Raw genomic sequence first — 26,208 nt, forward strand, 5'->3', positions numbered from 1 at the left:
TATTTATGTAAGTAAAATGTATAAAATATGTGCTAAAACCATCCAAATATGTAGGAAAAAAATTTAATAAAAAAAAAAAAATTATAATTATTAAATTATCAAAATTATTTGTTGCATTGAATTATTACAATTTTAAATTATTAAATATTAAATATCGCCTATTAGATCTGAAAATATTTTTAAAACGGCTAAATGATCATTCCACATCAACCTACATCGGTTGATTTAAGCATATTTGAAGGGCATAATATTAGAAGGCGATAATTCCAAAATTTTAGAAGGGTGTCTGCCACTCTATGTCATTGATTGATTTATAATCAATATGGCCTGAAATTTTTTTCTGTAACAACATGAATTTTCTTTTTTACAACTTCGCCTATTGGTCCGTTTACGAGTTTTTATTTTGCAATCGTTGATTCGACAATTTGCATACTTTCATTCAAGGACATATTTTTGTTTCTTATTTTGTAAATGTATGTGCAATAAAACTAAAATTCACTGAGATGAAAATTAAATGAGTTTTCAATGTTTCATTTTGCATAATATTTTGAGCTTTTCTAATAGCGATAGAAGTTCTGGATCTAAATTTGAAATAATTTCTTGTATTTTTGTACGAAGAAGACGTATGAATGATGAAATAATAAAATATGTTTAAAAATATTTACAAATTAGTGAAATATGTAAAAATATGTAAAATAAAAGTAGCATCATATTAATAGGAATGATTTAAATCATGAACATTTCTTATCAAATTTTAAATATCTCGTTTTAATAAAAATATGTATTTACATATAAATCCGTTCCCTAATAATGAATAACAAAAAACGCTCGCAAGTGTCTGCGTATATAACAAAATGCAAACGCGAAGACGCAATAATATAACAAATACTCGTGCGAGAACGTATATAATAAAATGCCCACGCGAGCAAAACGTGAAGCGAAATAACATGTAATGTTTAAGGCGAAAGTTCGATTAAACCCGTCGGAAAGGCTCGTGAGTATAAACGAGACGAGGGAGCGGTCGGATCACAAGTGAGGCAATATTTAAGGAACAAGACTTGCGTCGTGTACGATGGTCCAGGCGCGAGAGCGAGCGACATTGGATGTGACGCGATGGAAGTGCGATGCCGAACACTATTGCCAACTGCGACGCCGCGATGAGAGAGCAATGTGGTGATAGCCCACCATAGTCTGATTACGAATGAAAGTAATGCAATTTTAATACTGTAGAACCTCCAATATCCGAACTAATTGGGACCGTGATATTGGAAATATAAAATACATTTTTTTTCTAATATGATGTATTAATTATTTTTATAATTAAATATTTATTATTATTATTATTAATATTTCATTAGAATTACATACATTACATTATTAGAAATACACTGCATTTACATACTTTATTTATTATATTTTTTTGACAAAATTATCAATTTTAATTTGACGATGAACTGCAACGCGCTTTTCTGCAGCCAAATCTCGCGTTTAAGTAGAAGTAATTGTGTTGGACAACATTTGACCTGTTTTTCAAACCACTCAATACCAGTTTCAAAAGCAACAAATGCTTCATCAAATGTTGGTCCTTTTGGTGTACTCATAATTTCATCACTACTGTCGTCATTTTCTTCATTTTGCAAGGAAGAAATGATTTAATCGCTATCTAATATTTGATATCCTAGATCATTTACATTAGTTGCTAACCAATCAATAGCGTCATCATAATTACAGTCATTAAATTCTAAAATTTCATTAAATAAATCAACAAAATCATCAAGATTATTTAGATCAATTTCTTCTTCGGCTTCTAACTTCATATGTAAAGAACTCAACGCTGTGTGCTTTTTTGTCGAAATTCCTTAGCTAGTTTTATTATACATCAAATAAACAAATATTTGATAAATAGTTTACAAGAAAAAAAAATGTATTGTACATAAAAAAAAAAATACATATATTTATAATTTTATATCAGATAATTAGATCTATAAATATATACCAATATACTGGTCAGTTCTAATATCCACGAGGTGGTGTGTGTGATTGTCCCGTGGTATGCAACTGGTTGCGATATGTTGTTAGTGTACTGCTGTTGTTCGGCGCGGACGGCTAAATAGCGATCAACGTAGACGGCAAATAAGAGTACGTACGGTGGGTGGTTAGCGGGCGAGCTGTAATAAACGCACTATGGTCGGCAGACGCCGCTTAGTCAGCGGCTGGCGTGTGACGGACGAACTGTAGTCAGCGAACGAACTGTAGTCGACAGACGGCGTGGTATGCTACGGTCGTTATTCCACGTTATGCATTAATATCTACTAAACTCCAGAATATGGTGCCAACAGCGGATGTTAGTACAATGTATTTTCACGGATGGAAGCCATGACCAAAAAGTTGTTTCGGTAGTAGTCGGAGGACGACGCTGTGTTTGAACGGTGTACAGCGGCGTTTTTATCTGTATGTTTGTGTTATCAGTACCGATACAGCACCGCTGTTCATTGAGCACGCTTTTACTTATTTATCTGGTTTTACCTTATAATTTCGTGTACAATGGTTTGTGTGCAATGGTAGTTGATGTGGACGTTAAGTCTAAGGGACTTAACGTTTGACGGATACGTTTTTGAGACGTCCGTAAACTTGGTGTTTCGGTGGCTGTTGTGATGGCTTGATCCGATTGCGCCATCTTTCAGTGATTCGGGTAGCATTGTGTGCAGCGTTGATCCGTGTTGGCCGTTGTGCAGCGATCGCCTTAGTCGGTCGGCGTCGTTGAAACTAGTGGCGCTTATTATTATCATTATTATAATTATTATTATAATTAACTAGATGTCGGTAGTGGTGTGACCTTTACACATAGAAGCAACCCAAAACTTATTCCAAGCATTTCGTAAATTTTGCTCAGTCAAATTATCCCAGGCATCTGCTGCCATGTAACAGCAGTGTTTCAAATTTAATAATTTTGAAAATACAACAACACTCTCTTCAGTTCCTTCATTTAATAAAAGTCTCCTCAATATTTGTTTTCGGTACATTCTTTTGAACTTTTCGATTACTTCCTGATCCATGAGCTGAATCAAAGACGTTAAGTTTGGTGGAAAAAACATGACTTAATAATCTGGATCAATTAAATTTAATACTTGGCGGGGATGGGTAAGTGGGTGCATTGTTCAGTAAAAGTAACACTTTACCTGTCTTGTAATGATCCTAACGCCATTTTTTTACATTTTTTATGAAATCATTTTCAAACCAATTAAGAAATAATTTAGAGTCAATCCAGGCATTTTTTGAGCTGTATACGTTACCGGTAAACTTTTGATGTTTTTGAAACACCGTTGTTTCTTTGATTTTCCTATGAGTAGTAATGACAATTCATGGTCCCAGTGACATTAGCACATATCATAATTGTTACTCTTTCTTTGGATACCTTAAAACCACGTGCTGCATATTCTTGGAAAGAAGCAAGTGATTTTCTTGGTAGTTGCTCCAGAGTAAGCCACTTTCATCGGCATTGTAAACGGAATCTTGAGAATATCCTTCTTTTTCCCCAAATTATTGGAATTTTTGTTTAAAATTTTCAGCGCTACTTGAATCGGCTAATAATAATTCACCTTGAATTTGTAACTTACGTATTCCATGTAGAGATTTGGATTTATGAAGCCAGTCACTGTTGGCCTTAAAATCTTCAGGGTCCTTAAGTTTTGAATTCATCTCGAGAGCTTTTTCACATATGGTCTAGAAATTGGTTCATTTAAGCTTCGTTTTTATATAAACCACATTTCCATTGCTTTGTCATGAATATGATATTTTGCGACTTTCATAACTTTCCTTCTTTCTTTTTCATCACCACTATCCATCTTTAACGTAAAATCCATGATTGCATGATGATTGTTTTTAATATTTGTAACTGTTGCTTTACATATATTATAAAGACTGGCTAAAGATACGCTAGCCTCCCTTTGTTCAGTTTAGCAAGAATTTTTATTTTTTGTTCTATCGTAAGAACATGACGTTTACGTTTATTAGACATTTTAGATACTTGATAATCGTAATATATTTGTCCGTATGTTAACAATGTGTGTAGGGTAGAGAACCGTACTAAACTGAAAATTTAAACACGAGGACGTCGTTTATATAAGCCCATTGCGTTTTGATCATATACTAATGATTGATGATAATTTGATAAATTCGATAAACCGGCCGGCCGGATCCGAGTTTTCATGTTCGGATAACAGAACGTTCGGATACGCTAGTTATATTTCGGATAATAGAGGGTTCGTATAACGGAGGTTCGGATAATCGGGGTTCTACTGTAATTTCAATTTTACTTTCCAAAATATCTCCATCTTTAATAGTATACAAATATGTTAATTTTTTTTTGTTTTGCGCAATAGAAATATTATATGAGATATAGTTTTTTTATTTCATGTTGAATTAAAAATAAACTTATTGTTTTGTTCATTCAACTGTTACCGCCACAACAGAATAATTACGAGCCAAACATTTTGATAAATAGCTGGATGCACCACATATACCTGCCAACCTGCTACCAAATTTTTAAGGGGCAATTGTTCCAAAATAACAACTTCACCATGCCAATGGGTGCATTCAATAATACACTTGCATGCATCCACTAGAACCTGCTGATTTCATTTTAATTATAGATATTCGCGGTCATTACAAAATACTTTCTGCGGTGATAAGCCGAAATAGCACGAAAGACGTATACGCATCCAAACATTAACGGTTTTGTGGATTTTAATGATTTAATGAGTGTGTGTATTTTTGTCATACTTTTACAATCATACAAGTATGTCTATGTACGTGAATAATATTATAATACGATTTTATGGTGCGTAAATCTTTGTCGTGTGTAGAACGCTACCCGTAAACATACACTATTATAAAACAGCAGAATTACTTGACTTTGCCCGTGTATATTCTTTTGTTTTTTTTGTTTTTTTTTCATATTAACAATATTATTTTAGAATATTATAAGTAACAATGTTGAGTGCAGAATAAATTTCAAGCTTAGTCGGTATTTAATGTTTTTTTTTATAATTTCTACTTCTATAGAATATGTTTGGTGCTTCATTCAGGCAGTAGTATTACCAGAATTTCAGGAGAGCTCACACGTAAACAGACAATGTATGATTTGTCGCGGGAGAAACAATCATTCTTTAAATCCACTCCTGCCACTTTCAAAGACTACTCTTATGCTTTTTTTTGTTGTAGTGGTAAAATAGAACTTTACGGAAAACTGTAGCCGTTTGAATTTAAAGTTGAAAGTTGAAAGTAGTAGGCAGAAGGAATCAAAGGTATTCTGGGTAGAAAAACTTTATCCAGTACCATCGCCTGTGTATGATAGTTGCTAATACGAGTACTTGGTATCAGTGGTGTAGACAAGATTTTTAAATGGGAGGGTGTAAACACTTTTTTTGGGCAATAATATCACCGCGACTTAACATGGTATAAAAACTATAGTGATTATAAAAATATAGTGATAATCACGGTAGCGATCTAGGACAAAAGGACGTAGCCATTTGGATGTGACCGTTTGGATGTGGGGACAAATGGACGTCAAAAAAATATATATATATATAAATCAGTAAATAAAATAAATAAGTTATTTATATGTATTATAATATGTAAATTTTAATGGAAAAAATATTCATTCAAAAAAAACTTCACCATCGTGATTTAAATTTATTAATGACATCTTATATGTACACTTGAATACAATTTGTACACAAATAACACGGTCATAGATGTGTATTGTCGTGTCTCGTGTATCACCGTGTTTTGATAAAGTATGATAATTATTACAAGTTGTAATAACCAATAAGTTATATATATTGATATAAAAGGTACCTACCTATCGTACCTACCTATCGTCAAAACGATAAATTTCGATAAGGTTTGATATTATTAGGTTTGATATTACAATACCATTAGTTATATTATGAACATAAAGTATCAATGGTTTTATTACTTATAAATATATATATAATTTTTTTTTTTTTGACGACAATTTGTCCCCACATCCAAACGGCTACGTCCATTTGTCCATATTCGTCTCGGTAGAAGTAGTACGCTTATATGCCAAAGGCAAACTCTGTTATTCGTCAACATTTAGTTAGTACCAAACTTTTAAAATACTTTAGTTTAAGTATTTTTTAAGTTCATTAAAGTTTAAAATACACAAATATAATTTATATATATATATATATATATTAGTATAATACATACACATAACGAGATCCATAATGGGGTCAATAGTCCCTTAGCACCTCTTCGTTAGCTACATTACTGCTCGGTAATCATAGTATTGGTGTACAGGCGACGCACGAAATAATTTTTATCGATATATACATATATATATATATATATATATATATATATATATACTCGTATATATATATATATATATATATATATATATATACTCGTATATACATGCTGGTTTCAAACACAATTGACCGACAAAAAGGACCGTTAGTAGTTAACAGGAAACCTGCGTGACACCGTGATGAAAAATATATATTGACGGTGAATTATTATTATTATTATGATTATTAATCAATTCACTTAAATGCAACATTTCTTAATATCCTTTCTTATTGCAAACTTAGAATATAGAATAATCTCTATTCCAAATTTCAAGTTTTTACGTTCAGTGGTTTTCGAGAAATATCGATTAATAAGTGAGTGGTATTTGACTTTTGTTTATATATATATATATATATATATATAAAATAAAATATTGTGCGCTAAGCTATAAATTTATTAACTATTCTGTACCTGCTGATTGCCATTGTATCATATTGAATTTTATTTTTATTTTTTATTATCTGTATCTGCTAATCATCTTACTATTATTTATCTGAGTGTGAGCTAATCGTCAAAATTATTATTCTGATTTGTATTGTTAGTCTCTTGCGTTACGTCCCGTTTCTTCTACGCACAACGGTGCATTGTGGACGAGTCATTATTTCTGTCTTAATCATTGTAATCCTACTCGAATAGCCGAGTGGATTGTATTATTATATTTGATATTATATTCTTGTATACACTATCTGCAAATAAATGTATTATTATTATTTGCATAGTGCAATGCAAATGATTTTAATTATTTTTAATTGTTATGTTTTATGTACGCTCATCGTCACAATTATTATATTTTGTAAACACGTGTGATAATCATCAGAATTTAAAATTATCTAATTGCATTTAACAGATGTGGTCATGTTTGTGTTCTTGTTTTTTATTTAGATTTTTAGCTAATACTTATAATTAGCAGCCCGTTATTACGTTATTTATTATTTTATTTATTTATTATTATACTATTATTTAGGTACAGTCGAGCCAAAATATAATCTATCTACCTATATTGCGTTATTGTTAACTATTTGATATTGTTATATTTATTTTATATTATACCATTTTTTAATTTTTTGTTAATTGAACTAATAGGGTCGTAATTTTATTTATTCACACCTGTATTTAAAATTATGAAAAAATTATATAAATGATTATCTACCTCATTATTATTTATTAATCAAATCATAAATATAACAGATCGGAAACTATTGTATTGAAACTATTATAAATATCTAGTTTAAAATTATGAGTTACTTCTGAAGTCAAATATACCAAATATCATTATAATGAATACGATTTCAATTCAAGCGTTTTCGTTTTGCGGTTTTAAAACCAATTTTGTAATGGATTACAGTTTTTTTTTGTTGATCAAAGTTTATATAGAAATCATGTGAATTGACATTTAATCCCGCCGGGTAGGTATTAAATATATCCATTTCAGTATACATTTCTGTAAATCGTTTGCTAAAAATTTAGAAACTATTATAATTTGTACAAAACACTAAGAATACCCCATTTGAGTTGTGTCATCACATGTTATACAAATATGTTTACACGAAACAAAATATTAATGTTCCACATTCATCATTTTAACCGAAAAAATACTGCAATCACTCACAATGCAGCGTTGGCTTCTAAATATTCAGATCAACGATACCTAAAGAATCAGAATACATTTATTAGTTGGTGATTAGATTTTATACTTTCAATCAACATTTGGATACATTTTGACACTTGGTATATTGATCATTATTAATTATGTTGTGGTTTATATACGTACAATATATCGTTTGATGTCCATTAACCTCATATTTATTTATTAGAGATAATTACTGTTTTGGATGCACATAAAATATCAAATTTATAAAAATGAATTAACATTATTTTTCGTTCTTTAGAATCTGAATATAAAATATACATAGTTAAATCTAAAGATGACAAGTTTTAAAATGTCCTATATTATTATGTCAAATAAAGACTAGAATACTTCTATTTTTGTACAAAAATATTTATAATTTTTTTAAATGTTAAAGAAGTTATAATACTATTTTACCTATTTCATTAAATTTATTTTCATTTTTTGAAAATTATTTCAACTCTCCAGACAGAATTTCTTGTGTAATTAGAATTTTTAATAAAAAAAATTAACAAATTACGTTAATAAACAAATAAAGTTATTTGATGAATATTGTCATGAAACATTTTCATATGGTATTTTCTTTAATACTTATAACAATAAGCAACGGCTTTCATGATTATAATAATGTATCTTTTATGTATATTATAATTATGATAGAATATTAGGACCTATACATTTTTTATTGCAGTTTGTAGTAAACAGTCTCATGAATAAATTAGTAATACGAGCCTCAGTACATTTATTTTCTGGACATGCCTCATAGATGAACATTTTAAAGTTATAAATTAAAACCATTTTCGAAAATTGTCTTTTATTGAGGGGTTTACCATGTTATCACATAAGTTATACTTCATAATGGGTAGTATGTCACAATTTCTCAGCTTATTGGCTCTTGAACAGTTAATACGATTTTTTGTATCTAAAATGCTTTGCTATAACAATGTTATTTTTTAGTTTTCTATGGGTGGATTTCTATATTTTTCATACGTTAATTTTTAAATTATTTTTTACATGTTTTAGATTTCCAATACACATATACTGTATTGTTTTTTTCTTATCAATTTTCAAATATAATACTTAGTTTTATTACAGTTTATTATAGTATAATTTTACAAAGTATTATCAAATTAATGAAAGTTTATAATTGATTTGAATAAAATGTAAGCGGAAAACATCGTTTGCACACGTGATATTTTATAAGTTTCTGTACTAAATACATAAGATTAACTACTATTCCTTCTGTATAGAAATTTATACAATATAAGAATGTTCATACAAATATTATTTTCTAGATTATTACCATTTATCAAATCATAATTTGACAATAAAATGCGAAAGACACTGAAATTCCATTGTAAAGTCGGTCTAATATAACGTGATATTGTCCAGTTCGTTTTGTTGAAAAGCATCTGGTGAGAAAAGTCATTAAGTGACATTAAGCTGTTTGTCGTGGACCCTTGGAATCCAATGAAATATTCAGCAGCTACCGTTTATAACGTCCGGATCACGAAGGATTGGTGGTTTTAAATGTTATTATATAGGAAAACTCGTTCCAATTTGAATTCCGTTTTCATCCGGAGTAAGATATTTAAAGACGACATGGTTGTCTTATCAGAATAAGTAAACGTTTTCCACAGAACATATAAATATATATACTCGTGTATATATAATTTTAAATATGAAATTACTTTGAAATCGCCTGAACATTTATACAATACATACCATAAGCAGAATTCACATTTTACAGTTTGTACATGTATGTACATATACGTATGTATACGAGTATATTGATAGTTGCAGTTGAAGAAAATTTAATTTAAAAATATTTTTATTATATTTGTATACTATTTTGTAAAAGGAAAAATTAACAGTTTATTGAAAAATAATAATCTAGGTCAATGAGATGATGAAAAATAAAACTTGTAAGTTAGTAAATAAATACGCTATTTAAAATGTCGAGATAATTGTATGGTTATTTTTACTAAAAATATTCTGGAAATTAGGGCTACCATTTCAAAAAAACGAGATCACATATCAGTATTTTCGAGCCAATCAGCTATAGCAACAGCAACTCATGATGTCCTTATCTCTGGCTTCTACCAAAACTTCCATAGATTTCAAATCGATTCGATTTAATTTCAAATTTTATCTGCTTTTAATTTAATTATTATTGTTAAAATTGAAACATGGCTTTCTGAAATGTTTTCTAATAATGAGATTGATCTTTTCATCCAAAATATTATTAGATTTTATAGGTGTATTACCACCAGTACTTATTTTGTCACTACTACCATATCTTAGAATGGGTTAGATTCTTATTGGCATACGAAAAATATTTTTCCTTTCATATTATTTTTCTTGAATAAAATATAAAACAAATGTTTGTCCGTTTCTCTGTTAGTAAAGATAACTTTGTTATAAGTACGCTTAGGGACTTTAGCTCTATTAAATACATAAATTTATGCAAATATGCTTCTAAAATCATTAAAATATGCATAATAAAATGCATTTATATGCATTTAAAAAAAAAATGACCATATAGTACAAAATGTAAAATGGTTCATCGCAGTGGCGTCTTTTAGGGGGGGTGGGCGAAGAGGCGATTGTGATATTTCACATATTTCGTACTCTGCTATATTTAACAATAATTAAAAAAGTATGCAAATGCTAGAAGTCCCTAAGCCTAGTTATTATGGAATATTATGGAACATAATTAAAATTATTTCCAGTGAAATATTTTATTCATGGTAATGTGTTTATATTCAATGATATACATGTGAGTGATTAAAGTCAGTTGTTTTTACTAGAAACGTACATCGAATTGCATTATTTTCGACGTGCATTTTTACAATTTGCTGAATAATATACAAAAAGAAAAACAAAGTAAATCAGATTTCAAGTACGACAAGTATTTTTAATTTAATAATGATGTTTGTTGATATTTTCTTATCTTGCTTTTATCGCTTAAAGTTCTTTTATTTTAGTTCTTTACGAAATTGATAACTTAATAATATTTTGATGACATTTAGAAGGTTTTTTATTTACGGTGAACTGTTTAATTACAAGAAAAGGGACGAACAATTTAAAAAATATCTTTACAGTTTATATTCGTGGTTTCGTAAACCAATAAATAGATTAATTTTTTTCTGTTGATGAAAAAAAAGCAGTTTACAAAATAAATACTCTGTCTCGTGACAAAGTATTACACTTCGGAGTATATCAATTTCACACATACATATGTCATCAATCTACTTGAGTGACGTGCGATTTATCTAATCTAGTGTGAATATTTTTACTAACTATAAATTATTATGAATTATAAAAATACAAAATAATACAGAATTCCATCAAGTGTAATTTTTTTTTTCAAAATGTATTAATTTACATGTTTCCTTAACAGCATTTAGACTTTATTCAATGTATGTTCATGTACGTGTATCATTCAAAAAATATATGAATTATACTTTCCACTGGAAAATTATTATTTTTCCTCTTTTCTTATTTATAAAAAATATTTGCTTACGTTATAATTCATATTTTTACTCAAATTTAAAATTTCAAACGGATATTGAAGTAGGTACCTGTAGATACCTACATTTAGCATGTTCAATCATGGAAAAAAATGAATAATGTATTACTTTTCTGTAACTATATTGACATAGCTGTTAATACAGTTAAATAATATTGACATGTTGCAGTGGCGGACGCAGGGAGGGGTTTTCGGAGTTCAAATTCCCTCCCCCTCCCGAAATGAATGGATGATTAATTTAAAACTTAGTTATCCTACCTTATTTACCTTAAAAAAAAATGAATTGTTTAAAATACGATTAAAATATGCTTGAAAAAAAATTGTTTGTTGATAAAAGTGAATTTGTAATAATTTGTAATTTTCTAAACGTTCTAAAAGGTATTGGTACTTAAAACTCAAATTTTTGAAATTCCACGATGGCAATACTTCGTAAAAATAATGCGTGTTTGTAATTCGCTTATTATCAGTAAGTAAAAATAAGTAAATATACGTAATCTATTTAATATTATATACAATGATACATTGTGATTGACGGTTTCCCTAAATATTGTGTTGTATGGTCATGTGAAAACGATCGACAATAGTCAATCTATAGTCAATAATCAATTATTTCAAAATAACAGTAATCAAGTCCGTATTTAGAGAGGGCACGAGTAGGCACATGTCCGGGGACGTCAAGTCTCAGGGGTGGTAAAATATTTTAGCAAAATTTATTTTAAAAATTATGTACCTAATGAAAAAAAAATAAAATAGTATGTTTTATTATGTTATAATTTATTTAATTTGTTAATTAAAAAAAGTCAATTTTCATTTATAAGTTATATTTCAATATTAAAGAACTCGAGTTATGGACGAAATAATAAGTGTTATATTATTATTATTATTTATTTTTTTTTTTTTTTTTTTTTTTTTTGGATGTGGGAATAAATAATATGCCCGGGGGCGCCAAATTTTTAAATAAGGGCCTAACCATAATTATTCTTATTTTTTCAACCCCTCCCCCGAAATTTTTTTCTGCATCCGCCCCTGACATGTTGAGACAAGTAAATGAGTACACAATTTATCTTGAAAGTGAAATGACTGCACTCAATATAGGAAGGAAATAATAGACAAATTAATGATTTATGTAAGAAATACAAGACTGTATAGTGGTTGTACATAGACTAGATAAAAATAGAAAAAAACTTTTTTGCGTTCATGATACTGTTACTAAAAAAAAACGGACAGAACGTGTAACAAATGAACAGATATTTTAAAGTGTCGGAGATACTAAAAACTTCCTTATTATCTGAAGAGCATTCATACAACAATCTACTTAGTAGTATAATATACTATGCTATATAAAGAGAAAACGGAATAAGGATTTGAACTCTTAAATGCATCAGTTAATTTAATTAAATATTATATTGGTTTTAAAAAAATAGTATTAAGAGTTGAATTTCAAAGGTTTGATATCATTGATATGTATTTTATTTTAAATCTAATTTTTTTTTTTTTTTTTACAAACAGATCCTATATTATTAAATTACACTAAATATTTATATAAATTTACATTTCCAGAATTAAAATTGTTATGAAAAATTGAATAAACAAAAACTTAATTTATTCTAGGAATAACTGTCGAGGAAAAATAATATTTACAGGAACTCTGCGGACTTCAGTTTGCACAAGTTACAAAGTACATAATTACCAATCTCAATTCATGATATTATAGTAAGACAAAGTTTAGATAGAAAAAAAATCTTTATTCTAATATTTTACATATTTTTCAACTAACATTTCTATGGCCAATTCATAATCTTATAAAATATGTATTATACTCATAACTACTAGTAAAAAAAAAAAAAAAAAACAACGAGAGATTAAATTTTAAATCCAACAATCCATTTCATTAAATACAATTTCTAGTATTATATATTATTTATCGAGAAAAATATCTAAAAACTAATATAAACAGTTTTATGATAAAAGTAAACGAGTAAAAAAAAAATAATACTCAATTATTGAATATTGTCCGAAAAATTTACTTCCAAAATTACAAAAATTATATTTGATTTGTATTACTAAAACATAAATATTATCGATTTAATAAATTAATTTGTTTTTGGTGTTTTACAAGTTTTTATAAGATTAATTTTATCAATAGTTTAATAGCTATAATTTTTCTTATCATTTTTAATTCTATTTATTTATTTATATATTTTTTTTGATTTTAAGAAATTTCAATACACAAAATATCCTTTATTTTCTAATATTTTTTTATAATTATTTGTAATTTAAAATTATTCTTAACTTGTTTCAATCATTATTATTATAGTTCTTACCCTTCAGATATATATATATATATATTAATTGTCTTGCATTTAATGAAGGTTTATCAGGATCCAGTAAAAATGTATTGATTTTACTGTGATTTTTATTTAACAACTTGAAGTCCATAAATAGTGATTTATTAACTTATATTATTTAAAATTAATGTAACTAAGAATAAAAGTATAAGACTTGAAAACTTACACTTTAATGACCTTAATAAAATGTATTACAAGTCCAACTACCGGTATGACAAACATCAGTATGGATCATATCAAAAACTAAAATTACTAATAACAAATAGCTTAACACATTAACTCATCAAAAATATACTATAATATTAAATATATATATAATTCGATTATTATATTTTATGTGTTACACTTATAACCATTGCAAAAGAATGTACAACTAAAAATGTTGTTATTTAACACTTATAGATCATTATTATTTGTTATTTGTGAGAAATATTATTTTTAAGTGTAATGTATTTTTAATTTTAAACAGAAAGAACGACAACATAATACATTAATAATGTTTAATCGATATAATGTAATTAAATGTAATATTTCAAATTATCAAATATTTTAATAAAATAATACATAATATTTGTTAGTTTAAATCGTTCAAATCTTGATGTTAAATAATTTAATATGATTGTTGGGTACAATTCGGGAATGATTAAGGTTCTCGATCATTCTATTGATGTATCCGTATTACCGCGTTAACAGTCAAATATTCTAGATAACGGTCGAATTTTTCTAGATAACAATAAACCCCTTCCCTTCACTGACCTATTCACGCTGCCTTACCCGATATATAAATATGCGGACCGCCGCGACCGGTCGGTGTGTCATTATTTCCTTTGTGTTGGTTGTTGCTGCATGTATATTTTGTGATATCCTGTTATTTACGTTACGTTGATGGTTTCCATGTAATATCTATCGTCGGCTGTTGCAGTGGCACAGTACGCGGTAATATTTGTTTTTTATTCATTTATTGATATAATAATTATTATTATATTTATAATTATTCATTTATTATTTTATTTTATTTTATTCTTATTACATGTTTCATTTGTTAATATATATTATAATATTGTATATACTTGATTGTATTTTTTATATACATAAGAAAGGTGTATATATACAGTCCACTCTTTTTATCGGAGCTTGGTTACCCCGAGCAAAAAGACTTGTTCGGGACATCGCTCACACAAAGGTTTTTAAATTAGATTATAGATACCATTATAGGTACCAAACAAATATTTTTAAATATTTTATAATGTATTTTGTCCTGTTCTTACTTATGATTACAAATTCTGTACCCAAATTCAAAGCTCTACTTTGGTTATTGACGATAATCATAATAATTTAAAATTAATATGTAATCGTTTGTATTTAGTTTAATAATAACATAGACAACAAAAGGTTAAAAGTTAAAAATTAATAATAAACATATAAGATTTATATTACCCTAAATAAATTCTTATAAACATAAAATAATAAAATGTGCATATATCTTAAGTAAGTTTGATGTATATACTGTATATACTTAAATGACATTAAAAGGTAAATAATATTTTAATTGTACTACATTTTTTCTATGGTAAGATGATGCTTCATTTTTTTTTTAAAAACGTTAATTTTATTTTATTTTTCTTCCTTGCCTTTTTAAATACTTAAAAAAAAAAAAAAAAATGATCAAATATCCACATAAAATAAAGATTATTATTTATTATATATTTTAGTATTTTGTTCATGCTTTATACTTAATTCATACTTAATTTTTACATAAACTTTAAAAAAAAATGGATGATATTCAAAAGTTAGGTCATGGATTAGTCTGAAAGAGAGAACATTTTTTATTTTTTATAAACAATTCTCGTATGCACTTCCGTTTGATAATTAAATGATTCATAGGGTTTTTTCTAACGTTATACAAAAAAATAACTACACACATTGTTTATACATTTTATATTTTTCTTAATACAACGTAAATTAAAACTTATTTTATAGAATAATATGATATAAATAAACAGTAAAAATTTAAAGTGCAAACTTTAATAACGTAGAAAACCATACAATTCCGAATACAATGTTAGGTCAGAAATTAGTTCTCCAAAATTATTTTCTAAATATACTATGATTGGTATCATTAGGAGACAAGATCCATCCGTCCAGAGCATTCGGAATTAAGACAACCCGAGCGTATTATGGATTATTCTGGTCCATTCATCGTTTTACTGTCTCCGAACCCGTTTTGCGTAAGTGGCGTAATTGACCGGAATTATTATAATCATATGTCCACTACACATTGGGGGGGGGGGGGGGGGTGGGCTAATAAAAATAGAAATCCGGTCGTCATTGCTAGAAATACCATGGCTGTGTTTGTCTCGTCTTATCCACCGTCGTAACAACACCATGGTCGGCTGAACTGGAGAGTCTCCGAGAAAACGCCTTTTTAAATGCGGCGTAGGGTGATATGTGTTTTTCATGATTATTATTAATATCTTAGTATATTTTGGCCAGTATCATTTTTTTTGTTTTATTTTTTATTATTGTCTATATGTAAAATTATTTTGTATTATGCAGTTAAAAAGGCCGAAGCCCAGACACGGCGTCATTCACGAGGGTATGGTTATTATTAACATGAGATACAAAAATATAAGTCCGTATTCTGATTACAGCCTCTCGCGAGGTCATCCTCCTTATTATTACTGTCATTAAATGTATTTTGTTTTTATTTTATTTTGTCCGAATTTTACGCCAGAATAAGCTTTCTCGGCACAAATTTAATAAAATAAAATTTTTTAACTATTTCTTTAATTTGTGTGTTTTTCACCGCTTGACATCTTATCCTTGTTCCCATGTATTTAAAAATAATAGAGGAAAAAAAGAATAACAAATCCTATATGTTCTGGCAAATGTTTTGGCTATAAGTTGGCGACCTGATATAGTTTGTCACATAACGTTCCACTTATCTAGCCACGTTAAGAGTGCGAGACATTACATTTGTTGTTTTTTAACTACAGTGAGGTCATAATATTATATCAGAATACTTTGAAAATATTTTTGAGTAATTAATGCTAAATTGGTCACGATTCGGATTTTTGTTGTTACTAAAGACATCTGCTAAGATTTAAATGTTTATACCACGAGTACTATGATACTTTAAAAATAGTACCATTGTGTACTCTTTAATTAGTAAATATGTATTTAGTAAGTATTTATTTTATCTTGTATAAATTAGTAATGTTAGAAGTATATACTTAGAAACAAAGAAAATATCACAGCATAAGTATTCAACAATTTCTTCAAATCATATATCTATTGAGCTTCACTTTTACAGTAATATAATATACACTAAACATGTATTATTGTCTATATAAATTTTAATTCATGTTGATATCACTTTACGATGTATTTATGTATTTAAAATTACTTTAATTTATATATTTTTTTAAAAATAAATTAGGATGTAGAATATTAGTATAAGATAATAACTAATATATTTTCTTTACGTATTATTTAATATCAAAAATAAAATATAAATTACCTATTTGTTTATAGATAAACAATAACAATTTAAGTTAATATTTAAAATGTAAATGTACCATTTATAAATGTACCTACCTTATTAATTCGTTACTTATAAAACTAATAAAGATAATTGTATATCATTATTAATTACATTAATCGATATAGTATTAAATTAGGTAATAAATATTTGCATTCAACCGTCATCAGAAAATGCGTTTTAAAAATAATGCACCATAACTCTAAAGGTCAACATTAATTGGTTTTACCTAAATATAAATTGTTTTTATTGGATTTCGCACATTATTTCATAACATTTAGTTATTAATCTAAAATAATACTACAAATGTCGTGACACTACTATCAAAGTATAATTGCCAATATGAAAGTTAAATTCGACGAATAAATTAATTTAAAACTATTGCGTGAAACAAACTTTTTCCAGTAACATTTGTGGGTTCATTTATGACGCAGGTGTTTTTACAAGGATGTAAACATTTCAAGCGTAGTCTGCAACTTCAGTTAAATCTCTAAAAATGTTTGGAAACAAAGTTTAGGCATTGTGTCACCATCATTTTTGACGTTCATTGAATCTGCTCGTAAAATGAAAAGCGTGGTCGAACAATGAAATTCGGGGTATAATCGTTGTACACAAAAGATCGAAAATCTTGCCAAATATCGTTAGTTGCCTCCAACGTAGCAGTCTCATTAAGAGCATTACGTCATTTATCAAAAAATATCGTCACCTCGACTATCCAAAAATATGTCACCCACATCGACCAAACGAATAATAATAATGATAATGACTAAAATATTATCCTTATGCACAGAATCCACCACACAGTTTTGAAGACATTGTCTTGAAAAACTACTTAACCCATTCTTTATATTAACGATGATTAAAACAACAACAACAAAAATCAACCATATACAAAGAATTAGGTGGATATTACAGTTTTCACATATTTTAGCACCTACCAGTTTACCAGCGAATTAAAATACAAAAAAAAAAAATTGATTTATTGTTTAAATTTTTAATACCAACGTTTACAATATGATTTCGCTGATAAAAAAAGTAAAAAATTAACAGATTTGTAAGCCTTTATGCATATTTTAATTACTAATTCTATTTGTAGAAAATAATTCTTTATTATATTATTATTATTACATTAGTAATTTTGTTTAAAATAAAAGGATTAATTGTGAAATGAATATGTAGTAATTATCAAGAAAATGTAATTTTATTGTTTATATGTTTCTTGTCAATGTCACTGAAAATTCAGTAAATTATCTTAGCTTCTTGCAAATAACTTGCACAAATTGAATTTTAATTTTTAAATCATTGTTATCTATGGGGATATTATTAAGGGTGAGCATAATTGCATTTGGTTGACTGATTTATTGATTTATTTTTTTTTTTAAAACTTTGATTTAAGTAAATTTGATGTATCATTCGATATAAAACTAAAGTAAAACAAACCTGAATTGGGTTTTTTTAACCTCTGTAGCTGAAGACACTGATTTTATGTAGACAGTTTCAATTCATGCTTTCATCCAGGTACGGATTGGCAATTCTTTTCGGCCCAGGAAATATGAAACAAACCGGCCCATGAACCGAAAATTAAACTATTTTACCCCTCCCCACCCCAAAAAAAAACGTTTTATTTTGCATTCATTTCAAATTTTGTTTAGTTTCACCCCTAAATTAGTAAAATCTACAATAACTACTATAATTATAGCTATAATAGTTTTGGGTAAGTTACATGATTAATCAGTTACAACTTGAACTTGAAGTTTAATCTTAATGCATCTTTAAATATATATTTATTTGTTTAATGATTTTTATTTATTTTACAAAATAAAACTTTTTTTGGTAATTATATAATAATATAGAGCAGCCTAAACAAGGACCGGCCCATCAGAAAGATTCCCGATTTCCCGATAGGCCAATCCGCCCCTACTTTCATCATATATATTCTCAACCTATATTTGAAAGTATACTTATTAGTAATTTTAGAGATTTATTTATCTATTTATTTATTCGTATGACATGCATAACACAGTACAGCATAACAACAATATTAATGAGAGTATAGATTAAATGACAAATTAAAATAAAATAAAATATAAATAGAATAATAATACGTATTAAAGGGGTTTTTCTTTACAAATCAATGTCCGATTTATCCAACTAGACTACTGCCTCCAATGTCACTGTAATAAAGCTTTTCAGGTCTCCATCGTACCTCCTCAACGGACATTCTTTGATTATGTGGTTCATTGACTGTACACCCTCCCCGTAATCACAATATGAGTCGTTTACCAGTTACCATTTATGCATTAAATTCTTACATTTTCCTTGCCTAGTTCTTGTAGTCTGGTCCATATTTTTCTTGATTTGTTCATTCCGGCTATTAGGTTACGTGCACTTTTGAGATTTGCTCCTTCCCCAAGTTTTTTTCTTGCCCATTCTTCTTACCCTTACCATCTGGTATGAGTTTTCTTGTGTCAGCGATTTCATTGGATCTCATCACAAAAGGCTTCTGTGACTTTAGTCTTGGGTTTTCTAGTCCGCCTTCGTAGATTGGGAGATCTAAATACTTGTCGATTTTCTCTTTTTCTCTGAGTACACAATTTTGTCTTCGTAAATGAGGTTCTAGGTTCTATGTTAGCAAGTATTGGGAGCCATTTTAGAGATTATCGGTTGTCATCAAAGAATTATTTGTTGAAATAGAATATATATTTTTGAAAGAGCTTTTCATTATGTTATAAATAATTTTAATTCTCATTATTATAAATGTATTCATAGATTTTGTATATATATATATATATATAAATGTATCTGATATACGAGGTAATATAAAATACGATTTTGTCAAAAAAACTGTATTACAGTTAGTTTAATTTAATATTAAATACATTTTATTTCAACTACTAATGCTTTAAAGCTGTAACATACTGTAATATCGAGAGTAAATGTTATATATTCACGTTAAAAGTGAGTGTGAAAGTTTGTATCACAAGTAATAAAAATACAAAACGGTCTACACCATAAATGCCTAAAAACTAATCCGTATATGGTATCATTTAATTTAATTTTATAATTAGTATGACTAACCAAATATGAATACGAAGTACATTTTTTTATCGTTTTAAAAACTATTTTATAATAACACTTTTGAAATTCAATATAAATGTCAAACATAATTTAAATACTTAAGCTTACATTCTTATAAAATCATAATTTTACAGTGACAATGATAAGAATTAAAAAATATTAAAGGTTAAATAACAATTATATTTGGATAAAAATACTATGAAATGATTATTAGATTTTTAAAACATTTGTTATAAAAATATTGATCACATCGTTTTCAAAGAACTATTGGGAATGGCACATGATGTGTTTTATAATATCCTAACCTAACCTATATACTGTCTATTATAGCATCAACACAAAGCCCAGGTCGTTTTAAATTCATAAATTAATCGGTAAAAAACGAGATATAAGTTGTATGACAAAAACAAAAACTCTGTATCGTTTTATTATCTTTCTATAACTAACCAACCAGAGACTTGATGAAAACATGCGTTATGGAACAATCGCAAGTAAAATATTTAATTAGTCACATTTTATTTTAAATATATTTAACTAGGAAATAATAATAATATGTCGACTACCTCGATTTACAGCCGTGTTTCTAATATGAAACTCAAAAATTTGGTTTTATTTTATTTCAAGTAATCTTTCTTTCTTTCTCTCTCTCTCTCTCTCTATTCCTCTCTCGTTTTCAAAGTATAATTATATTTATACAAAGAAATGGCTTTTTTTCATTAAATATAATATGTAAAATAATAAACTCTATAATGAAATACACGAATATTTAAACTGAAAATATAATATATCCCATCAAATGTTGACACTTGTTGGGGAATAATTTATTATTAAACTTACATAACTGAAAATAGAAACTACTTTATTCCGTTAATTTATCACCCTGGAATATTTATACACGGCAAACTTAAACTTACGACCGAGACCGACAAATTTTGATATTATCCGTAATAACTTGTCATCGGTATTTATTATTTTTTATTATTCCTTTAAAAAACTATATATTTTATCATGTCAAAAAATGTTAACGAATGTCACACGAACATCATGGGGCGTATAAATCGTTATGTTCCATCAAGTGGAGAGGGAGAGAAAGAACTACGTCACTAAAACGCTATGGGACCAGATAATATTTAATTGGTTGATTTATTGTTGTATTACAATAATAAGTAACAGTTTAGTATTAATCTAAACAATAAAAATAATAATTAACATTTTGACTTGTGCAAAAATACGGAATAAGATTAATCAATTTAGTCGATAATTATAAGAGAATGTATAATTAGAAAACCTTCAAAATATAATCTAAAAAATATTTCATTTTGAAACATAATTTTCACTAAAAATGTAATACAACAAAAAAAAAAAAAAAAAAATCAAAAAAAAATTGTATAAAACATTTTTATGGAAAATAAAAATATCTACGAATTAATAAACTATTAATAGTGTTCTTTGTTAATAAGTCATTTTCACCAATAATATTCCTAATTTTTACCGTAAACATTTTCAGTCTGACTCAATCTATAAAAATTGACTCTCATTTGAAAAATTCAAAATAAAAATATTGTTATTTATAAATAGTTTATAAAAAGTCAATAAAATCGTTATTTTATTGACATTTTATATACTTGACAATAATTTTTTGATTAAAAATCGATCGTATTTTATGAATATAATAATAATCCAGGCTAAGCATTTATTTATTTTTTCATTTCTATTTATAAGCTATTTGATTGTTTCTATATTCATTTACGATTATTAACCATTTACTAAATTTTATTTTTTCATTCAAAATATTTTTTCCGTTGTTAAATTCATATTTATCAATTTACCTTATTGTACTGGATGATCGAAATATAATGATATACTACTAATAAAAATATGTATTAAATATACATTTTATTTTCAAACGAAATTCAATAAATTAAAAATATAAAAATGTGTGAAGTAAAATTAGTGTTATTTTAATAAGAACAATTTAAATCATGGAAATTCCTCATCAGATTTCACTAACCTAATTTTAATAAATTTATGTATTTATGTATTAAAAATTTGTTTCTTAATGATAAGAAACAATATTCTAAGACCTGAACCAAAAATTAATAGAGCCTCACCTATAAACGGCACTTTGTGTATATTATTATTAATTATAATACACAAAACACTTTAATTTAGTCAACTTTCACTATGGAGTGTGTTACAAATTGTTATAAAATAGTTTTAAACTTTCGGTTCGCCATTAAATCACATTGTCGATTTTATTACGACGTTGTTAATGAATAATAAAAAAAGAAAAGAAAAAAATTTAAATTTAAATTTCGTTCTTAAAAAACAATATTATGACATCGATATGTTTATAATACTACTTATTAAAAATTATGTAAACAAAGATATATTATTTTAATTTATGTGGAATAATATTCTTTTGACACTTTAAAAACAAAAACTTTTTTTGCGAAGATAATTTTTGAAACAATGATAAATTTAATCCCAATGATATTTATAAATAATACAATAACTAGTTACAATCATTTTTTATCTATTTATTTATTTTTTTTATTTTTTTTCAGAAAAATGGCTTTATTTTGATAAATCACAATCTATAAAATTTGTACAAAAAGTAATATTTTTAAATAAAAAACAGTTGAATGAGTTTAAATACACATGAGAGGAATCAAACATTTGTAATACCTCTTAATATAATTATTTAATCATAAGTTATCAAGTCGCGGCATCAGTTCCTTTTGAGGCGTCTGGTTGGATTACCAGGGAGTGTGAGTGATATTAACTCATTGATCAGTAGGTTAGGATTACCCTGCAGTCTAGCGTGAAATCGCTTATATTAAGAATATTAATTTAAGTGTTGAAAGTTGTGAAGGATATTAATTTAAAATCTTTTGCACAAAAATGTTATTGTTCACGTTTACCTGCTCGTTGTATATTTTTATGGTACTAAATCTATTAATTTGAAGAGGTAATATTAAATTTTTATATATTTATAATATGATATTTTAAAATCAAGATGTTCGATAACAGAACATAAATCATGATTGTAACGTCAAATATTCATTTCAAATCTTTTTGTAAGAACAACTGATTTTAAAATGATCTTTATAAGACAAAAACCATTAAATGCAATAAATTACGATAGGGTACAATAATGTCACGTTAATCACAGTTATTATTTCCATTGGGATAGCAAATCTGTAGTAAACAGAATTTGTAACGATTGTCTAACTTGTCAAAGCAAATTATCATAACATTTTTTAATTTATTTATTGTAACTATACCATATCATAACATAATTTTATAGCTTTTTTACTATTACTTACCACAGAGTGCTATGAATTAGGGATAGATATAAAGCGTGTTACAAATTTTAATGAGCTTAGAAACTAGTATCGTATTGTAGACGACTTTGTCGGAGTGTAGTTTGCTTGCTTTTAAACCACATAGCATTTGAACATTCAAATATTCAAGTCCGTTTGTAAGTTTTTATTTTTTTAGGCTACCTAATGTAACATTATAATCAAGAACGTAAACATCACTGTTCTGATGGACATATGCGTAAACTGGGGGAAGAGCAAGAGAATGCAATTTCCCCCCTGAAATAAATAAGGAGAGGAAGTGCTCCCTCTGATATTTAACATACCTTGTTTTAAAATAAATACAACACAGCTAGTTATAGCTATAACTGTATAATTTTTTTTTTTTTTAAATCTTAATTTTCAATTTTTGCTTATCTAACATAATGTTAGAAAATGAATAATTTTGTAAAATAATATGTAGGTAGTAAAGCAGCATTTAGCCACGGACTGGGTTGGACTAGGCCATCAGGACACCGCGGCATGCCCCGGTGGGCTGCTGTAATTTTGGTTAAATAAAATTACTTAGATTTTTAATTTAATGCGTCTATCTTCTATTTTTGAAATGAAATAAAAATATTGCCTTGTAACATGATATTATTAATAGATACGGTGACACAGGATTAGATAACTCGGAGTTTGAAAATTGAACATATTTAATTTCGCGATAGGCCGATTAATAACAATGGTTTCATCACAATATTTATAAATAGAAAAATTGTGGGAAATAGGAATAAAAAAGATATGTACAATATGTTAATCATACGACGTACTGTTTGCGTTTGTTCAAAAAACATTTAACCAAAAGAAAATGTTAGTATGGATAGATATGTGATAACGAAATTATTTTTCGATAATAATAATTTTTATAAGATTTATTAGACTTTTATTTAAAAACATTTTAATAGTTTTGACGTTCAGTCGATAACAAGTCTGTTACTAGTTTCCAACCTCTCTGTTGACTTCAAGTCAATTATTACCGGTAAGCAATTATTTTATTAAAAACAATATTTTCTAACTCAGTGGTCGGCAACCTTTATGGACCTTAGGCCACATACACAAATTAAAAATGGTTCTAGGGTCAGACAATATAAAAAATGTATATGATATTCAATGACATTTGCTAGTTTTGAAATTTACTGCGGGCCGCATAAAAGAGACATTAGTTGCCGACTCCACTGTTCTAACTTAATTAAAATTAAATGTATATACATATTTAAATCGAATAATTTTTTATGGTGTTAAATTTATCTTAATAGGTAGGTCATTATATCAATATTATAGATAAGATATATTATGCATAAACTATATTTATTTAAGGTATAACATTAAATCTGAAAATATTTAAATGTTTTTGTGTGTATTGTTTTTTGAGTAACGAAGATACATTTTCAGTCAAACAATAATTTGAGTAGGTCCCTACTTATTTCATTTATTATTGTACTTATTGTTCCATTGAGGCCATTTGAAATTATTTTGCCTGGGCCGAGCTATAGAGCCCAATCCTGGTCGTGAACACCCTTTTCGTTGGACATGTAATTATATATTTGCCCCCCCCCCCCCAATAAATTTCCAAATGTGGATATAACTAATATTCAAATAATCTTAAAAAAACGTACACTTACTTTTCAATCGATATGCATAGGCTTGCGTTTGGGGGGTGCTGGGTATATGCCCAAACATTCCTCGAAATATTGCAAATACGGCCCTACAATTTAAATCTATAAGAAAAGTACTCGTATTTCAAATGTTGTTGCTCAAGTTAAATGTTATTTATTCTAAAATATTTGATAAAAAATAAATTACGTTTTTTAGTAGAAAAAATTAAACAAAGTGTTCTAAATTGTCGTACAAAAACTTTTGATATATTAAAATAATAGCTACAATTGACTACGGAAATACAAAATATAAATAATTTAAGCTATCTGAAAAAAATATTCGAAATTTAAGAAAAATATATTCATTGAGACTAATATACGCACACCAATGTCGATGGATAATTACTAGGAAAAATCGTATATTGAATTATTCGAGTTACTGATATCTGCTTTATACATTATGCTTTATGTGACTGATATCTATACAAAAGATACTCTTCCGCAATACAAACTATCATCACCAGTTAATCTACCCAGTACGCTTATATTACTTTTGTCATGGTTATTTGCATATAAGTAAATCGTTATCACAAGCACACATTCACATACATATGATATATAAATATACATATTTATATATTGAATTGATATAACGACTTCTAAAAATCGATTTTGTCTATGTAAGTTTTCCTAAAGTCGTTACTAAAAAAACAGTTTATTTAATATAATTACATTTATACATAT

At 27.3% G+C, this 26,208-nt stretch overlaps 1 protein-coding gene and 1 long non-coding RNA gene across 4 annotated transcripts in view; both read left to right on the forward strand.

Moving 5' to 3' along the window:
• The window catches only part of LOC112686396 (myotilin-like), a 230,978-nt gene that overhangs the window by 129,374 nt on the left and 75,396 nt on the right, over window positions 1-26,208 (forward strand). The window lies entirely within an intron of this gene.
• On the forward strand, window positions 14,739-16,675 carry LOC112686398. Its single transcript, XR_003148887.1, has 3 exons — window positions 14,739-14,821; window positions 16,009-16,113; window positions 16,442-16,675. It is a non-coding gene; the product is annotated as an uncharacterized LOC112686398 (long non-coding RNA).

This window comes from Sipha flava, unplaced genomic scaffold (assembly GCF_003268045.1).
Source record: "Sipha flava isolate LNK unplaced genomic scaffold, YSA_version1 307_pilon_pilon, whole genome shotgun sequence".
NCBI lineage: Eukaryota > Metazoa > Arthropoda > Insecta > Hemiptera > Aphididae > Sipha > Sipha flava.